This window comes from Atractosteus spatula, unplaced genomic scaffold (genome assembly GCF_055471065.1).
Source record: "Atractosteus spatula isolate fAtrSpa1 unplaced genomic scaffold, fAtrSpa1.hap1 Scaffold_73, whole genome shotgun sequence".
NCBI lineage: Eukaryota > Metazoa > Chordata > Actinopteri > Semionotiformes > Lepisosteidae > Atractosteus > Atractosteus spatula.
This window is the reverse complement of record NW_028296905.1, coordinates 29,874-48,451: the sequence shown is the minus strand read 5'-3', so window position 1 is coordinate 48,451 and position 18,578 is coordinate 29,874. Positions and strand designations below refer to the sequence as shown.

General features: G+C 54.7%; 12 non-coding genes across 12 annotated transcripts; 6 read left to right on the top strand and 6 right to left on the bottom strand.

The window, feature by feature from the left end:
* Positions 1-1,364: 1,364 nt before the first annotated feature.
* Positions 1,365-1,436, bottom strand: trnad-guc (transfer RNA aspartic acid (anticodon GUC)). Its single transcript has one exon. It is a non-coding gene; the product is annotated as a tRNA-Asp (tRNA).
* Positions 1,437-2,462: 1,026 nt separating this feature from the next.
* trnaf-gaa (transfer RNA phenylalanine (anticodon GAA)) lies at positions 2,463-2,535 on the top strand. Its single transcript has one exon. It is a non-coding gene; the product is annotated as a tRNA-Phe (tRNA).
* A 1,540-nt stretch (positions 2,536-4,075) lies between these two features.
* trnag-ccc (transfer RNA glycine (anticodon CCC)) lies at positions 4,076-4,148 on the top strand. Its single transcript has one exon. It is a non-coding gene; the product is annotated as a tRNA-Gly (tRNA).
* Positions 4,149-4,768: 620 nt separating this feature from the next.
* On the bottom strand, positions 4,769-4,840 carry trnad-guc (transfer RNA aspartic acid (anticodon GUC)). The gene has a single exon. It is a non-coding gene; the product is annotated as a tRNA-Asp (tRNA).
* A 1,026-nt stretch (positions 4,841-5,866) lies between these two features.
* trnaf-gaa (transfer RNA phenylalanine (anticodon GAA)) lies at positions 5,867-5,939 on the top strand. The gene has a single exon. It is a non-coding gene; the product is annotated as a tRNA-Phe (tRNA).
* A 2,233-nt stretch (positions 5,940-8,172) lies between these two features.
* trnad-guc (transfer RNA aspartic acid (anticodon GUC)) lies at positions 8,173-8,244 on the bottom strand. The gene has a single exon. It is a non-coding gene; the product is annotated as a tRNA-Asp (tRNA).
* A 1,020-nt stretch (positions 8,245-9,264) lies between these two features.
* Positions 9,265-9,337, top strand: trnaf-gaa (transfer RNA phenylalanine (anticodon GAA)). The gene has a single exon. It is a non-coding gene; the product is annotated as a tRNA-Phe (tRNA).
* Positions 9,338-11,570: 2,233 nt separating this feature from the next.
* Positions 11,571-11,642, bottom strand: trnad-guc (transfer RNA aspartic acid (anticodon GUC)). Its single transcript has one exon. It is a non-coding gene; the product is annotated as a tRNA-Asp (tRNA).
* Positions 11,643-12,662: 1,020 nt separating this feature from the next.
* trnaf-gaa (transfer RNA phenylalanine (anticodon GAA)) lies at positions 12,663-12,735 on the top strand. The gene has a single exon. It is a non-coding gene; the product is annotated as a tRNA-Phe (tRNA).
* A 2,233-nt stretch (positions 12,736-14,968) lies between these two features.
* On the bottom strand, positions 14,969-15,040 carry trnad-guc (transfer RNA aspartic acid (anticodon GUC)). Its single transcript has one exon. It is a non-coding gene; the product is annotated as a tRNA-Asp (tRNA).
* Positions 15,041-16,060: 1,020 nt separating this feature from the next.
* On the top strand, positions 16,061-16,133 carry trnaf-gaa (transfer RNA phenylalanine (anticodon GAA)). The gene has a single exon. It is a non-coding gene; the product is annotated as a tRNA-Phe (tRNA).
* A 2,233-nt stretch (positions 16,134-18,366) lies between these two features.
* Positions 18,367-18,438, bottom strand: trnad-guc (transfer RNA aspartic acid (anticodon GUC)). Its single transcript has one exon. It is a non-coding gene; the product is annotated as a tRNA-Asp (tRNA).
* Positions 18,439-18,578: the final 140 nt, after the last annotated feature.

Here is an 18,578-nt window from a genome sequence, read left to right as displayed (position 1 = left end):
CTAATTCGGAAAAGTCCTGACGTTGCATTTCAACTGAGCCCCAGTATACATCGACCCTTCGACACTCTGAGTGACAACTCTCTTGCGTGTTTTCTCATATTTATGTAGTTTGCTTGCATGATGCCCGGAACAGCGGGGTTGTGTGCTCCCATATGGTCTAGTGGTTAGGATTCCTGGTTTTCACCCAGGCGGCCCGGGTTTGACTCCCGGTATGTGAACGTGTCAGTTTTGCCTCCTGCTTTCCAAAAGATCAGCACCGTGTACGAAGGAGCCGCATTAAAACCACTCGAACGTGCAAAACGCGCGAGAAGAGGGGGCGCTTGTTTCCAACCGAAGACTTCTCGCGTGTGAGACGAGCTGATCATCGCTGCAGGAGGTGGGAGGGTTACTCTGGTAGACAGGGCTGACCTTCGGCAATAGGATTTATACTCTCCAAGATGATATTTGCACTTTCTGGAGAGGCGATTTTCTCCACTTCAGTAGCCCGATTTCGTCGATTGCGTGGAGAGGGCTGTAGAATGTGGCGCCGCTTTTCCTGCTCCGTCCATGACAGGCGTGCTGGTCTCTGGAGAGAGAGCACGGTCCATCAGCGCACTCCAATAAAGGCACTGGAAGCAGCTGAATCGCATTGGCGAAGCTCAGCACTGGGCCACTGGGAAGGGTTTGCTACCGTTTCCGTAGTGTAGTGGTTATCACGTTTGCCTCACACGCGAAAAGTCCCTGGTTCGAAACTGGGCGGAAACAGACTGGCTTCCTTTGTCGCCACGCACAAAAGGGGATTGGGGATTCGCCTAGCGCTGTGATCGCACAGACCCACTCACCTCTTAGTGTGGCGGGATCTGCACAGTGCATGTCGCAGCGCATCCTGCTTTCACTCCAATGCGCGTCCTGATGTACCCCAGTCTCCCGCGTGACAGGTGGGGATAATCACCACTATACTAACGAGGAAGACATCGCTCTCTCCGACCCCCGGCATCGTGTCCCGACCCACCGTGCTGGAAGCCGACGCGTGCTGTGATTTCTTTACGGAGCAGAAATGACAACCGAGGAGCCGAGAGATCATTTCAGCATTTCGCGTCTGAACAGAAAACACAAACGACCAACTCGGAATGACTTGCCTTTGACGCTTATCAAAGCGTTCTTTGTGCATCGAACAGACCCACTCACCTCTTAGTGTGGCGGGATCTGCACAGTGCATGTCGCAGCGCTTCCTGCTTTCACTTCAATGTGCTTTCTGATGTCGAGTCGTGTGCCGTGCGGAGGCTCTGAAAGCGAGAGCAATGAAAAGGTGCACGACGCTGTGAAAGAAAACAGAGAAGTGAAAGGCAGTCCTTTCTCTAAGGAGGTAAAAGAAGAGCTTTCTACTCCCCGTCGGGGAATCGAACCCCGGTCTCCCGCGTGACAGGCGGGGATACTTGCCACTATACTAACGAGGAAGACATCACACCCTTCGATCCCCGGCATCGTGTCCCGACCCAGCGTGCTGGAAGGCGACGCGTGCTGTGATTCCTTTACGGAGCAGAAATGACAACCGAGGAGCCGAGAGATCATTTCAGCATTTCGCGTCTGAACGGAAAACACAAACGACCAACTCGGAATGACTTGCTTTTGACGCTTTTCAAAGCGTTCTTTGTGCACGACGACTGCGCCGCCTAGCAGATACAAATGGGTTGTACAACTCTGAACTAGCAAATGGAAGAGGGCTAAGCCCCCTCTCTTTTAGCCCAGGTTCGATCTGTCTCCCAGAATCACCAGGGCGCACGCACACACACACACCCGTGCCGTTGAAGTGCTCTGCTTCATTTCTAAGGGCAACTCAACATTCACTCCTACCCCGAGAACAGAAAAGACAGCGTCCGCAGCAACAACAGCTGAGGTCTCTGCACAGGAACTAAGCTGCCCCCATCTCCTCTGCTATACGGCTCCTGTGGAGTGGAGTCCTGCCTGGAGCCGTGTTTGCAGGCGGCGGCTCCCCGCGCTCTGTCTGTGCGTCGTGTCCAAGAGCTCCTGGGAGGAAGAGAGAGCCCTCCCACTCGGGGGCTTTTCCACGGTCTGTGTGAGGAGGGGCGGGTGTGTCCAGTAGCTTATCGAGCGGAAGCCTGGGGCGGCGGAGAGCTGTGATCGTGCAGACCTTGAGGTGTCACCTCTTTGTCTGCTTTCCCGCCCCCCCTCCGCCCAAGCTCTGCTCCAGAGTAGCCCGGCAACCCCTCACACCTGCACGTGTCACAACCTAAGGTGTGGTCATGAGACACCCATGGGGTGCTGTTCTGTTCTTGCTAATTGTTTCCTGCCCGTCGCAGGCAGGAGTCCATGCGAGGAAGATGCGCTGGACAGAGCTCAGAGGGCGCAGCTGGGTGGCTTTCCTTCTGAGTGACGTTCCTGCAACACTCTCCCGCTCCTCTTGGTGCGCTCATGCCGCAACACAGGAAGGCTGGAGCAGGTGGCTGTGGGCTCTGTGCACTGCCGAAATAGCTCAGTTGGGAGAGCGTTAGACTGAAGATCTAAAGGTCCCTGGTTCGATCCCGGGTTTCGGCATTTTGTTTCATCGCGCCCTTTGTTCCTCTTTCCAGCGCCCCCTGCCTAAAGTGACGCTTCCCATTCTCAGCCCGAAACGCAAGCGAGACACCAGCAGCGGTCCCTGCAGGTTTCCGTAGTGTAGCGGCTATCACGTTCGCCTAACACGCGAAAGGTCCCCGGTCCGAGACCGGGCGGAAACAGCCTCTTGTTGCACGCTCCTGTACTTCACAGAGGTCTTGAGCGACCGGTCATTTGTTCCCAATGTATTTCCGGTGCCTTCATGCACTCTTGTACCAAACGCACGTTCCTTCTGTACGCGGAGCCGATCATTTGCAATTGGGCTGTGCCGACAGACCAGGACGAGCTCTGTCGGCTCAAAAGCAGCGCAGGACCTGCAAGAACAACAGAAAGATTAGCATCCAGTGAGCCCAAGATCTCATCAAGAATCGGCTCCAGCAACAGGGCTGGGCGCATTGTTCCATTCTCCGACCACTCTCGGTGTAAACAAGTCCCTCCTGGTCTCTGCTTGAAATGCACTTTCCTGCGTTTGCTTTGGTGAAACTGGCTTCCCCTGCATGGGCGAATGTGAAGAAGATCCTTAGTAAGTCGTTGAAGAAAACCGAGAAGAGGTCGGAGTGGCCTCTGTCGTTCATCAACGATCCAGTCAGGCAGTACTCCTCTGTAAAGCGCCGTTCGTTCACATCGATTGGCTTTTTTTTGCCTTCATTCGCGCAAGTAGTAAAAGCAGACGCCCCTATTCTGCCGTGACCCGGATTCGAACCGGGGTTGTTGCGGCCACAACGCAAAGTACTGACCACTATACGATCACGGCGAGTTACCGATACACACATGGTAGGGTGGAAAAGGCTGTGCTCTCTTCGTGTGACCTAATTCGGAAAAGTCCTGACGTTGCATTTCAACTGAGCCCCAGTATACATCGACCCTTCGACACTCTGAGTGACAACTCTCTTGCGTGTTTTCTCATATTTATGTAGTTTGCTTGCATGATGCCCGGAACAGCGGGGTTGTGTGCTCCCATATGGTCTAGTGGTTAGGATTCCTGGTTTTCACCCAGGCGGCCCGGGTTTGACTCCCGGTATGTGAACGTGTCAGTTTTGCCTCCTGCTTTCCAAAAGATCAGCACCGTGTACGAAGGAGCCGCATTAAAACCACTCGAACGTGCAAAACGCGCGAGAAGAGGGGGCGCTTGTTTCCAACCGAAGACTTCTCGCGTGTGAGACGAGCTGATCATCGCTGCAGGAGGTGGGAGGGTTACTCTGGTAGACAGGGCTGACCTTCGGCAATAGGATTTATACTCTCCAAGATGATATTTGCACTTTCTGGAGAGGCGATTTTCTCCACTTCAGTAGCCCGATTTCGTCGATTGCGTGGAGAGGGCTGTAGAATGTGGCGCCGCTTTTCCTGCTCCGTCCATGACAGGCGTGCTGGTCTCTGGAGAGAGAGCACGGTCCATCAGCGCACTCCAATAAAGGCACTGGAAGCAGCTGAATCGCATTGGCGAAGCTCAGCACTGGGCCGCTGGGAAGGGTTTGCTACCGTTTCCGTAGTGTAGTGGTTATCACGTTTGCCTCCCACGCGAAAAGTCCCTGGTTCGAAACTGGGCGGAAACAGACCGGCTTCCTTTGTCGCCACGCACAAAAGGGGATTGGGGATTCGCCTAGCGCTGTGATCGCACAGACCCACTCACCTCTTAGTGTGGCGGGATCTGCACAGTGCATGTCGCAGCGCATCCTGCTTTCACTCCAATGCGCGTCCTGATGTACCCCAGTCTCCCGCGTGACAGGTGGGGATAATCACCACTATACTAACGAGGAAGACATCGCTCTCTCCGACCCCCGGCATCGTGTCCCGACCCACCGTGCTGGAAGCCGACGCGTGCTGTGATTTCTTTACGGAGCAGAAATGACAACCGAGGAGCCGAGAGATCATTTCAGCATTTCGCGTCTGAACAGAAAACACAAACGACCAACTCGGAATGACTTGCCTTTGACGCTTATCAAAGCGTTCTTTGTGCATCGAACAGACCCACTCACCTCTTAGTGTGGCGGGATCTGCACAGTGCATGTCGCAGCGCTTCCTGCTTTCACTTCAATGTGCTTTCTGATGTCGAGTCGTGTGCCGTGCGGAGGCTCTGAAAGCGAGAGCAATGAAAAGGTGCACGACGCTGTGAAAGAAAACAGAGAAGTGAAAGGCAGTCCTTTCTCTAAGGAGGTAAAAGAAGAGCTTTCTACTCCCCGTCGGGGAATCGAACCCCGGTCTCCCGCGTGACAGGCGGGGATACTTGCCACTATACTAACGAGGAAGACGTCACATCCTTCGATCCCCGGCATCGTGTCCCGACCCAGCGTGCTGGAAGGCGACGCGTGCTGTGATTCCTTTACGGAGCAGAAATGACAACCGAGGAGCCGAGAGATCATTTCAGCATTTCGCGTCTGAACGGAAAACACAAACGACCAACTCGGAATGACTTGCTTTTGACGCTTTTCAAAGCGTTCTTTGTGCACGACGACTGCGCCGCCTAGCAGATACAAATGGGTTGTACAACTCTGAACTAGCAAATGGAAGAGGGCTAAGCCCCCTCTCTTTTAGCCCAGGTTCGATCTGTCTCCCAGAATCACCAGGGCGCACGCACACACACACACCCGTGCCGTTGAAGTGCTCTGCTTCATTTCTAAGGGCAACTCAACATTCACTCCTACCCCGAGAATAGAAAAGACAGCGTCCGCAGCAACAACAGCTCAGGTCTCTGCACAGGAACTAAGCTGCCCCCATCTCCTCTGCTCTGCGGCTCCTGCGGAGTGGAGTCCTGCCTGGAGCCATGTTTGCAGGCGGCGGCTCCCCGCGCTCTGTCTGTGCGTCGTGTCCAAGAGCTCCTGGGAGGAAGAGAGAGCCCTCCCACTCGGGGGCTTTTCCACGGTCTGTGTGAGGAGGGGCGGGTGTGTCCAGTAGCTTATCGAGCGGAAGCCTGGGGCGGCGGAGAGCTGTGATCGTGCAGACCTTGAGGTGTCACCTCTTTGTCTGCTTTCCCGCCCCCCCTCCGCCCAAGCTCTGCTCCAGAGTAGCCCGGCAACCCCTCACACCTGCACGTGTCACAACCTAAGGTGTGGTCATGAGACACCCATGGGGTGCTGTTCTGTTCTTGCTAATTGTTTCCTGCCCGTCGCAGGCAGGAGTCCATGCGAGGAAGATGCTCTGGACAGAGCTCAGAGGGCGCAGCTGGGTGGCTTTCCTTCTGAGTGACGTTCCTGCAACACTCTCCAGCTCCTCTTGGTGCGCTCATGCCGCAATACAGGAAGGCTGGAGCAGGTGGCTGTGGGCTCTGTGCACTGCCGAAATAGCTCAGTTGGGAGAGCGTTAGACTGAAGATCTAAAGGTCCCTGGTTCGATCCCGGGTTTCGGCATTTTGTTTCATCGCGCCCTTTGTTCCTCTCTCCAGCGCCCCCTGCCTAAAGTGACGCTTCCCTTTCTCAGCCCGAAACGCAAGCGAGACACCAGCAGCGGTCCCTGCAGGTTTCCGTAGTGTAGCGGCTATCACGTTCGCCTAACACGCGAAAGGTCCCCGGTTCGAGACCGGGCGGAAACAGCCTCTTGTTGCACGCTCCTGTACTTCACAGAGGTCTTGAGCGACCGGTCATTTGTTCCCAATGTATTTCCGGTGCCTTCATGCACTCTTGTACCAAACGCACGTTCCTTCTGTACGCGGAGCCGATCATTTGCAATTGGGCTGTGCCGACAGACCAGGACGAGCTCTGTCGGCTCAAAAGCAGCGCAGGACCTGCAAGAACAACAGAAAGATTAGCATCCAGTGAGCCCAAGATCTCATCAAGAATCGGCTCCAGCAACAGGGCTGGGCGCATTGTTCCATTCTCCGACCACTCTCGGTGTAAACAAGTCCCTCCTGGTCTCTGCTTGAAATGCACTTTCCTGCGTTTGCTTTGGTGTAACTGGCTTCCCCTGCATGGGCGAATGTGAAGAAGATCCTTAGTAAGTCGTTGAAGAAAACCGAGAAGAGGTCGGAGTGGCCTCTGTCGTTCATCAACGATCCAGTCGGGCAGTACTCCTCTGTAAAGCGCCGTTCGTTCACATCCATTGGCTTTTTTTTGCCTTCATTCGCGCAAGTAGTAAAAGCAGACGCCCCTATTCTGCCGTGACCCGGATTCGAACCGGGGTTGTTGCGGCCACAACGCAAAGTACTGACCACTATACGATCACGGCGAGTTACCGATACACACATGGTAGGGCGGAAAAGGCTGTGCTCTCTTCGTGTGACCTAATTCGGAAAAGTCCTGACGTTGCGTTTCAACTGAGCCCCAGTATACATCGACCCTTCGACACTCTGAGTGACAACTCTCTTGCGTGTTTTCTCATATTTATGTAGTTTGCTTGCATGATGCCCGGAACAGCGGGGTTGTGTGCTCCCATATGGTCTAGCGGTTAGGATTCCTGGTTTTCACCCAGGCGGCCCGGGTTTGACTCCCGGCATGGGAACGTGTCAGTTTTGCTTCCTGCTTTCCAAAAGATCAGCACCGTGTACGAAGGAGCCGCATTAAAACCACTCGAACGTGCAAAACGCGCGAGAAGAGGGGGCGCTTGTTTCCAACCGAAGACTTCTCGCGTGTGAGACGAGCTGATCATCGCTGCAGGAGGTGGGAGGGTTACTCTGGTAGACAGGGCTGACCTTCGGCAATAGGATTTATACTCTCCAAGATGATATTTGCACTTTCTGGAGAGGCGATTTTCTCCACTTCAGTAGCCCGATTTCGTCGATTGCGTGGAGAGGGCTGTAGAATGTGGCGCCGCTTTTCCTGCTCCGTCCATGACAGGCGTGCTGGTCTCTGGAGAGAGAGCACGGTCCATCAGCGCACTCCAATAAAGGCACTGGAAGCAGCTGAATCGCATTGGCGAAGCTCAGCACTGGGCCGCTGGGAAGGGTTTGCTACCGTTTCCGTAGTGTAGTGGTTATCACGTTTGCCTCCCACGCGAAAAGTCCCTGGTTCGAAACTGGACGGAAACAGACCGGCTTCTTTTGTCCCCACGCACAAAAGGGGATTGGGGATTCGCCTAGCGCTGTGATCGCACAGACCCACTCACCTCTTAGTGTGGCGGGATCTGCACAGTGCATGTCGCAGCGCATCCTGCTTTCACTCCAATGCGCGTCCTGATGTACCCCAGTCTCCCGCGTGACAGGTGGGGATAATCACCACTATACTAACGAGGAAGACATCGCTCTCTCCGACCCCCGGCATCGTGTCCCGACCCACCGTGCTGGAAGCCGACGCGTGCTGTGATTTCTTTACGGAGCAGAAATGACAACCGAGGAGCCGAGAGATCATTTCAGCATTTCGCGTCTGAACAGAAAACACAAACGACCAACTCGGAATGACTTGCCTTTGACGCTTATCAAAGCATTCTTTGTGCATCGAACAGACCCACTCACCTCTTAGTGTGGCGGGATCTGCACAGTGCATGTCGCAGCGCTTTCTGCTTTCACTTCAATGTGTTTTCTGATGTCGAGTCGTGTGCCGTGCGGAGGCTCTGAAAGCGAGAGCAATGAAAAGGTGCACGACGCTGTGAAAGAAAACAGAGAAGTGAAAGGCAGTCCTTTCTCTAAGGAGGTAAAAGAAAAGCTTTCTACTCCCCGTCGGGGAATCGAACCCCGGTCTCCCGCGTGACAGGCGGGGATACTTGCCACTATACTAACGAGGAAGACATCACACCCTTCGATCCCCGGCATCGTGTCCCGACCCAGCGTGCTGGAAGGCGACGCGTGCTGTGATTCCTTTACGGAGCAGAAATGACAACCGAGGAGCCGAGAGATCATTTCAGCATTTCGCGTCTGAACGGAAAACACAAACGACCAACTCGGAATGACTTGCTTTTGACGCTTTTCAAAGCGTTCTTTGTGCACGACGACTGCGCCGCCTAGCAGATACAAATGGGTTGTAGAACTCTGAACTAGCAAATGGAAGAGGGCTAAGCCCCCTCTCTTTTAGCCCAGGTTCGATCTGTCTCCCAGAATCACCAGGGCGCACGCACACACCCGTGCCGTTGAAGTGCTCTGCTTCATTTCTAAGGGCAACTCAACATTCACTCCTACCCCGAGAACAGAAAAGACAGCGTCCGCAGCAACAACAGCTCAGGTCTCTGCACAGGAACTAAGCTGCCCCCATCTCCTCTGCTCTGCGGCTCCTGCGGAGTGGAGTCCTGCCTGGAGCCATGTTTGCAGGCGGCGGCTCCCCGCGCTCTGTCTGTGCGTCGTGTCCAAGAGCTCCTGGGAGGAAGAGAGAGCCCTCCCACTCGGGGGCTTTTCCACGGTCTGTGTGAGGAGGGGCGGGTGTGTCCAGTAGCTTATCGAGCGGAAGCCTGGGGCGGCGGAGAGCTGTGATCGTGCAGACCTTGAGGTGTCACCTCTTTGTCTGCTTTCCCGCCCCCCCTCCGCCCAAGCTCTGCTCCAGAGTAGCCCGGCAACCCCTCACACCTGCACGTGTCACAACCTAAGGTGTGGTCATGAGACACCCATGGGGTGCTGTTCTGTTCTTGCTAATTGTTTCCTGCCCGTCGCAGGCAGGAGTCCATGCGAGGAAGATGCTCTGGACAGAGCTCAGAGGGCGCAGCTGGGTGGCTTTCCTTCTGAGTGACGTTCCTGCAACACTCTCCAGCTCCTCTTGGTGCGCTCATGCCGCAATACAGGAAGGCTGGAGCAGGTGGCTGTGGGCTCTGTGCACTGCCGAAATAGCTCAGTTGGGAGAGCGTTAGACTGAAGATCTAAAGGTCCCTGGTTCGATCCCGGGTTTCGGCATTTTGTTTCATCGCGCCCTTTGTTCCTCTCTCCAGCGCCCCCTGCCTAAAGTGACGCTTCCCTTTCTCAGCCCGAAACGCAAGCGAGACACCAGCAGCGGTCCCTGCAGGTTTCCGTAGTGTAGCGGCTATCACGTTCGCCTAACACGCGAAAGGTCCCCGGTTCGAGACCGGGCGGAAACAGCCTCTTGTTGCACGCTCCTGTACTTCACAGAGGTCTTGAGCGACCGGTCATTTGTTCCCAATGTATTTCCGGTGCCTTCATGCACTCTTGTACCAAACGCACGTTCCTTCTGTACGCGGAGCCGATCATTTGCAATTGGGCTGTGCCGACAGACCAGGACGAGCTCTGTCGGCTCAAAAGCAGCGCAGGACCTGCAAGAACAACAGAAAGATTAGCATCCAGTGAGCCCAAGATCTCATCAAGAATCGGCTCCAGCAACAGGGCTGGGCGCATTGTTCCATTCTCCGACCACTCTCGGTGTAAACAAGTCCCTCCTGGTCTCTGCTTGAAATGCACTTTCCTGCGTTTGCTTTGGTGTAACTGGCTTCCCCTGCATGGGCGAATGTGAAGAAGATCCTTAGTAAGTCGTTGAAGAAAACCGAGAAGAGGTCGGAGTGGCCTCTGTCGTTCATCAACGATCCAGTCGGGCAGTACTCCTCTGTAAAGCGCCGTTCGTTCACATCCATTGGCTTTTTTTTGCCTTCATTCGCGCAAGTAGTAAAAGCAGACGCCCCTATTCTGCCGTGACCCGGATTCGAACCGGGGTTGTTGCGGCCACAACGCAAAGTACTGACCACTATACGATCACGGCGAGTTACCGATACACACATGGTAGGGCGGAAAAGGCTGTGCTCTCTTCGTGTGACCTAATTCGGAAAAGTCCTGACGTTGCGTTTCAACTGAGCCCCAGTATACATCGACCCTTCGACACTCTGAGTGACAACTCTCTTGCGTGTTTTCTCATATTTATGTAGTTTGCTTGCATGATGCCCGGAACAGCGGGGTTGTGTGCTCCCATATGGTCTAGCGGTTAGGATTCCTGGTTTTCACCCAGGCGGCCCGGGTTTGACTCCCGGCATGGGAACGTGTCAGTTTTGCTTCCTGCTTTCCAAAAGATCAGCACCGTGTACGAAGGAGCCGCATTAAAACCACTCGAACGTGCAAAACGCGCGAGAAGAGGGGGCGCTTGTTTCCAACCGAAGACTTCTCGCGTGTGAGACGAGCTGATCATCGCTGCAGGAGGTGGGAGGGTTACTCTGGTAGACAGGGCTGACCTTCGGCAATAGGATTTATACTCTCCAAGATGATATTTGCACTTTCTGGAGAGGCGATTTTCTCCACTTCAGTAGCCCGATTTCGTCGATTGCGTGGAGAGGGCTGTAGAATGTGGCGCCGCTTTTCCTGCTCCGTCCATGACAGGCGTGCTGGTCTCTGGAGAGAGAGCACGGTCCATCAGCGCACTCCAATAAAGGCACTGGAAGCAGCTGAATCGCATTGGCGAAGCTCAGCACTGGGCCGCTGGGAAGGGTTTGCTACCGTTTCCGTAGTGTAGTGGTTATCACGTTTGCCTCCCACGCGAAAAGTCCCTGGTTCGAAACTGGACGGAAACAGACCGGCTTCTTTTGTCCCCACGCACAAAAGGGGATTGGGGATTCGCCTAGCGCTGTGATCGCACAGACCCACTCACCTCTTAGTGTGGCGGGATCTGCACAGTGCATGTCGCAGTGCATCCTGCTTTCACTCCAATGCGCGTCCTGATGTACCCCAGTCTCCCGCGTGACAGGTGGGGATAATCACCACTATACTAACGAGGAAGACATCGCTCTCTCCGACCCCCGGCATCGTGTCCCGACCCACCGTGCTGGAAGCCGACGCGTGCTGTGATTTCTTTACGGAGCAGAAATGACAACCGAGGAGCCGAGAGATCATTTCAGCATTTCGCGTCTGAACAGAAAACACAAACGACCAACTCGGAATGACTTGCCTTTGACGCTTATCAAAGCATTCTTTGTGCATCGAACAGACCCACTCACCTCTTAGTGTGGCGGGATCTGCACAGTGCATGTCGCAGCGCTTTCTGCTTTCACTTCAATGTGTTTTCTGATGTCGAGTCGTGTGCCGTGCGGAGGCTCTGAAAGCGAGAGCAATGAAAAGGTGCACGACGCTGTGAAAGAAAACAGAGAAGTGAAAGGCAGTCCTTTCTCTAAGGAGGTAAAAGAAAAGCTTTCTACTCCCCGTCGGGGAATCGAACCCCGGTCTCCCGCGTGACAGGCGGGGATACTTGCCACTATACTAACGAGGAAGACATCACACCCTTCGATCCCCGGCATCGTGTCCCGACCCAGCGTGCTGGAAGGCGACGCGTGCTGTGATTCCTTTACGGAGCAGAAATGACAACCGAGGAGCCGAGAGATCATTTCAGCATTTCGCGTCTGAACGGAAAACACAAACGACCAACTCGGAATGACTTGCTTTTGACGCTTTTCAAAGCGTTCTTTGTGCACGACGACTGCGCCGCCTAGCAGATACAAATGGGTTGTAGAACTCTGAACTAGCAAATGGAAGAGGGCTAAGCCCCCTCTCTTTTAGCCCAGGTTCGATCTGTCTCCCAGAATCACCAGGGCGCACGCACACACCCGTGCCGTTGAAGTGCTCTGCTTCATTTCTAAGGGCAACTCAACATTCACTCCTACCCCGAGAACAGAAAAGACAGCGTCCGCAGCAACAACAGCTCAGGTCTCTGCACAGGAACTAAGCTGCCCCCATCTCCTCTGCTCTGCGGCTCCTGCGGAGTGGAGTCCTGCCTGGAGCCATGTTTGCAGGCGGCGGCTCCCCGCGCTCTGTCTGTGCGTCGTGTCCAAGAGCTCCTGGGAGGAAGAGAGAGCCCTCCCACTCGGGGGCTTTTCCACGGTCTGTGTGAGGAGGGGCGGGTGTGTCCAGTAGCTTATCGAGCGGAAGCCTGGGGCGGCGGAGAGCTGTGATCGTGCAGACCTTGAGGTGTCACCTCTTTGTCTGCTTTCCCGCCCCCCCTCCGCCCAAGCTCTGCTCCAGAGTAGCCCGGCAACCCCTCACACCTGCACGTGTCACAACCTAAGGTGTGGTCATGAGACACCCATGGGGTGCTGTTCTGTTCTTGCTAATTGTTTCCTGCCCGTCGCAGGCAGGAGTCCATGCGAGGAAGATGCTCTGGACAGAGCTCAGAGGGCGCAGCTGGGTGGCTTTCCTTCTGAGTGACGTTCCTGCAACACTCTCCAGCTCCTCTTGGTGCGCTCATGCCGCAATACAGGAAGGCTGGAGCAGGTGGCTGTGGGCTCTGTGCACTGCCGAAATAGCTCAGTTGGGAGAGCGTTAGACTGAAGATCTAAAGGTCCCTGGTTCGATCCCGGGTTTCGGCATTTTGTTTCATCGCGCCCTTTGTTCCTCTCTCCAGCGCCCCCTGCCTAAAGTGACGCTTCCCTTTCTCAGCCCGAAACGCAAGCGAGACACCAGCAGCGGTCCCTGCAGGTTTCCGTAGTGTAGCGGCTATCACGTTCGCCTAACACGCGAAAGGTCCCCGGTTCGAGACCGGGCGGAAACAGCCTCTTGTTGCACGCTCCTGTACTTCACAGAGGTCTTGAGCGACCGGTCATTTGTTCCCAATGTATTTCCGGTGCCTTCATGCACTCTTGTACCAAACGCACGTTCCTTCTGTACGCGGAGCCGATCATTTGCAATTGGGCTGTGCCGACAGACCAGGACGAGCTCTGTCGGCTCAAAAGCAGCGCAGGACCTGCAAGAACAACAGAAAGATTAGCATCCAGTGAGCCCAAGATCTCATCAAGAATCGGCTCCAGCAACAGGGCTGGGCGCATTGTTCCATTCTCCGACCACTCTCGGTGTAAACAAGTCCCTCCTGGTCTCTGCTTGAAATGCACTTTCCTGCGTTTGCTTTGGTGTAACTGGCTTCCCCTGCATGGGCGAATGTGAAGAAGATCCTTAGTAAGTCGTTGAAGAAAACCGAGAAGAGGTCGGAGTGGCCTCTGTCGTTCATCAACGATCCAGTCGGGCAGTACTCCTCTGTAAAGCGCCGTTCGTTCACATCCATTGGCTTTTTTTTGCCTTCATTCGCGCAAGTAGTAAAAGCAGACGCCCCTATTCTGCCGTGACCCGGATTCGAACCGGGGTTGTTGCGGCCACAACGCAAAGTACTGACCACTATACGATCACGGCGAGTTACCGATACACACATGGTAGGGCGGAAAAGGCTGTGCTCTCTTCGTGTGACCTAATTCGGAAAAGTCCTGACGTTGCGTTTCAACTGAGCCCCAGTATACATCGACCCTTCGACACTCTGAGTGACAACTCTCTTGCGTGTTTTCTCATATTTATGTAGTTTGCTTGCATGATGCCCGGAACAGCGGGGTTGTGTGCTCCCATATGGTCTAGCGGTTAGGATTCCTGGTTTTCACCCAGGCGGCCCGGGTTTGACTCCCGGCATGGGAACGTGTCAGTTTTGCTTCCTGCTTTCCAAAAGATCAGCACCGTGTACGAAGGAGCCGCATTAAAACCACTCGAACGTGCAAAACGCGCGAGAAGAGGGGGCGCTTGTTTCCAACCGAAGACTTCTCGCGTGTGAGACGAGCTGATCATCGCTGCAGGAGGTGGGAGGGTTACTCTGGTAGACAGGGCTGACCTTCGGCAATAGGATTTATACTCTCCAAGATGATATTTGCACTTTCTGGAGAGGCGATTTTCTCCACTTCAGTAGCCCGATTTCGTCGATTGCGTGGAGAGGGCTGTAGAATGTGGCGCCGCTTTTCCTGCTCCGTCCATGACAGGCGTGCTGGTCTCTGGAGAGAGAGCACGGTCCATCAGCGCACTCCAATAAAGGCACTGGAAGCAGCTGAATCGCATTGGCGAAGCTCAGCACTGGGCCGCTGGGAAGGGTTTGCTACCGTTTCCGTAGTGTAGTGGTTATCACGTTTGCCTCCCACGCGAAAAGTCCCTGGTTCGAAACTGGACGGAAACAGACCGGCTTCTTTTGTCCCCACGCACAAAAGGGGATTGGGGATTCGCCTAGCGCTGTGATCGCACAGACCCACTCACCTCTTAGTGTGGCGGGATCTGCACAGTGCATGTCGCAGCGCATCCTGCTTTCACTCCAATGCGCGTCCTGATGTACCCCAGTCTCCCGCGTGACAGGTGGGGATAATCACCACTATACTAACGAGGAAGACATCGCTCTCTCCGACCCCCGGCATCGTGTCCCGACCCACCGTGCTGGAAGCCGACGCGTGCTGTGATTTCTTTACGGAGCAGAAATGACAACCGAGGAGCCGAGAGATCATTTCAGCATTTCGCGTCTGAACAGAAAACACAAACGACCAACTCGGAATGACTTGCCTTTGACGCTTATCAAAGCATTCTTTGTGCATCGAACAGACCCACTCACCTCTTAGTGTGGCGGGATCTGCACAGTGCATGTCGCAGCGCTTTCTGCTTTCACTTCAATGTGTTTTCTGATGTCGAGTCGTGTGCCGTGCGGAGGCTCTGAAAGCGAGAGCAATGAAAAGGTGCACGACGCTGTGAAAGAAAACAGAGAAGTGAAAGGCAGTCCTTTCTCTAAGGAGGTAAAAGAAAAGCTTTCTACTCCCCGTCGGGGAATCGAACCCCGGTCTCCCGCGTGACAGGCGGGGATACTTGCCACTATACTAACGAGGAAGACATCACACCCTTCGATCCCCGGCATCGTGTCCCGACCCAGCGTGCTGGAAGGCGACGCGTGCTGTGATTCCTTTACGGAGCAGAAATGACAACCGAGGAGCCGAGAGATCATTTCAGCATTTCGCGTCTGAACGGAAAACACAAACGACCAACTCGGAATGACTTGCTTTTGACGCTTTTCAAAGCGTTCTTTGTGCACGACGACTGCGCCGCCTAGCAGATACAAATGGGTTGTAGAACTCTGAACTAGCAAATGGAAGAGGGCTAAGCCCCCTCTCTTTTAGCCCAGGTTCGATCTGTCTCCCAGAATCACCAGGGCGCACGCACACACCCGTGCCGTTGAAGTGCTCTGCTTCATTTCTAAGGGCAACTCAACATTCACTCCTACCCCGAGAACAGAAAAGACAGCGTCCGCAGCAACAACAGCTCAGGTCTCTGCACAGGAACTAAGCTGCCCCCATCTCCTCTGCTCTGCGGCTCCTGCGGAGTGGAGTCCTGCCTGGAGCCATGTTTGCAGGCGGCGGCTCCCCGCGCTCTGTCTGTGCGTCGTGTCCAAGAGCTCCTGGGAGGAAGAGAGAGCCCTCCCACTCGGGGGCTTTTCCACGGTCTGTGTGAGGAGGGGCGGGTGTGTCCAGTAGCTTATCGAGCGGAAGCCTGGGGCGGCGGAGAGCTGTGATCGTGCAGACCTTGAGGTGTCACCTCTTTGTCTGCTTTCCCGCCCCCCCTCCGCCCAAGCTCTGCTCCAGAGTAGCCCGGCAACCCCTCACACCTGCACGTGTCACAACCTAAGGTGTGGTCATGAGACACCCATGGGGTGCTGTTCTGTTCTTGCTAATTGTTTCCTGCCCGTCGCAGGCAGGAGTCCATGCGAGGAAGATGCTCTGGACAGAGCTCAGAGGGCGCAGCTGGGTGGCTTTCCTTCTGAGTGACGTTCCTGCAACACTCTCCAGCTCCTCTTGGTGCGCTCATGCCGCAATACAGGAAGGCTGGAGCAGGTGGCTGTGGGCTCTGTGCACTGCCGAAATAGCTCAGTTGGGAGAGCGTTAGACTGAAGATCTAAAGGTCCCTGGTTCGATCCCGGGTTTCGGCATTTTGTTTCATCGCGCCCTTTGTTCCTCTCTCCAGCGCCCCCTGCCTAAAGTGACGCTTCCCTTTCTCAGCCCGAAACGCAAGCGAGACACCAGCAGCGATCCCTGCAGGTTTCCGTAGTGTAGCGGCTATCACGTTCGCCTAACACGCGAAAGGTCCCCGGTTCGAGACCGGGCGGAAACAGCCTCTTGTTGCACGCTCCTGTACTTCACAGAGGTCTTGAGCGACCGGTCATTTGTTCCCAATGTATTTCCGGTGCCTTCATGCACTCTTGTACCAAACGCACGTTCCTTCTGTACGCAGAGCTGATCATTTGCAATTGGGCTGTGCCGACAGACCAGGACGAGCTCTGTCGGCTCAAAAGCAGCGCAGGACCTGCAAGAACAACAGAAAGATTAGCATCCAGTGAGCCCAAGATCTCATCAAGAATCGGCTCCAGCAACAGGGCTGGGCGCATTGTTCCATTCTCCGACCACTCTCGGTGTAAACAAGTCCCTCCTGGTCTCTGCTTGAAATGCACTTTCCTGCGTTTGCTTTGGTGTAACTGGCTTCCCCTGCATGGGCGAATGTGAAGAAGATCCTTAGTAAGTCGTTGAAGAAAACCGAGAAGAGGTTGGAGTGGCCTCTGTCGTTCATCAACGATCCAGTCAGGCAGTACTCCTCTGTAAAGCGCCGTTCGTTCACATCGATTGGCTTTTTTTTGCCTTCATTCGCGCAAGTAGTAAAAGCAGACGCCCCTATTCTGCCGTGACCCGGATTTGAACCGGGGTTGTTGCGGCCACAACGCAAAGTACTGACCACTATACGATCACGGCGAGTTACCGATACACACATGGTAGGGCGGAAAAGGCTGTGCTCTCTTCGTGTGACCTAATTCGGAAAAGTCCTGACGTTGCATTTCAACTGAGCCCCAGTATACATCGACCCTTCGACACTCTGAGTGACAACTCTCTTGCGTGTTTTCTCATATTTATGTAGTTTGCTTGCATGATGCCCGGAACAGCGGGGTTGTGTGCTCCCATATGGTCTAGCGGTTAGGATTCCTGGTTTTCACCCAGGCGGCCCGGGTTTGACTCCCGGTATGGGAACGTGTCAGTTTTGCCTCCTGCTTTCCAAAAGATCAGCACCGTGTACGAAGGAGCCGCATTAAAACCACTCGAACGTGCAAAACGCGCGAGAAGAGGGGGCGCTTGTTTCCAACCGAAGACTTCTCGCGTGTGAGACGAGCTGATCATCGCTGCAGGAGGTGGGAGGGTTACTCTGGTAGACAGGGCTGACCTTCGGCAATAGGATTTATACTCTCCAAGATGATATTTGCACTTTCTGGAGAGGCGATTTTCTCCACTTCAGTAGCCCGATTTCGTCGATTGCGTGGAGAGGGCTGTAGAATGTGGCGCCGCTTTTCCTGCTCCGTCCATGACAGGCGTGCTGGTCTCTGGAGAGAGAGCACGGTCCATCAGCGCACTCCAATAAAGGCACTGGAAGCAGCTGAATCGCATTGGCGAAGCTCAGCACTGGGCCGCTGGGAAGGGTTTGCTACCGTTTCCGTAGTGTAGTGGTTATCACGTTTGCCTCACACGCGAAAAGTCCCTGGTTCGAAACTGGGCGGAAACAGACCGGCTTCTTTTGTCGCCACGCACAAAAGGGGATTGGGGATTCGCCTAGCGCTGTGATCGCACAGACCCACTCACCTCTAAGTGTGGCGGGATCTGCACAGTGCATGTCGCAGCGCATCCTGCTTTCACTCCAATGCGCGTCCTGATGTACCCCAGTCTCCCGCGTGACAGGTGGGGATAATCACCACTATACTAACGAGGAAGACATCGCTCTCTCCGACCCCCGGCATCGTGTCCCGACCCACCGTGCTGGAAGCCGACGCGTGCTGTGATTTCTTTACGGAGCAGAAATGACAACCGAGGAGCCGAGAGATCATTTCAGCATTTCGCGTCTGAACAGAAAACACAAACGACCAACTCGGAATGACTTGCCTTTGACGCTTATCAAAGCGTTCTTTGTGCATCGAACAGACCCACTCACCTCTTAGTGTGGCTGGATCTGCACAGTGCATGTCGCAGCGCTTCCTGCTTTCACTTCAATGTGCTTTCTGATGTCGAGTCGTGTGCCGTGCGGAGGCTCTGAAAGCGAGAGCAATGAAAAGGTGCACGACGCTGTGAAAGAAAACAGAGAAGTGAAAGGCAGTCCTTTCTCTAAGGAGGTAAAAGAAAAGCTTTCTACTCCCCGTCGGGGAATCGAACCCCGGTCTCCCGCGTGACAGGCGGGGATACTTGCCACTATACTAACGAGGAAGACATCACACCCTTCGATCCCCGGCATCGTGTCCCGACCCAGCGTGCTGGAAGGCGACGCGTGCTGTGATTTCTTTACGGAGCAGAAATGACAACCGAGGAGCCGAGAGATCATTTCAGCATTTCGCGTCTGAACGGAA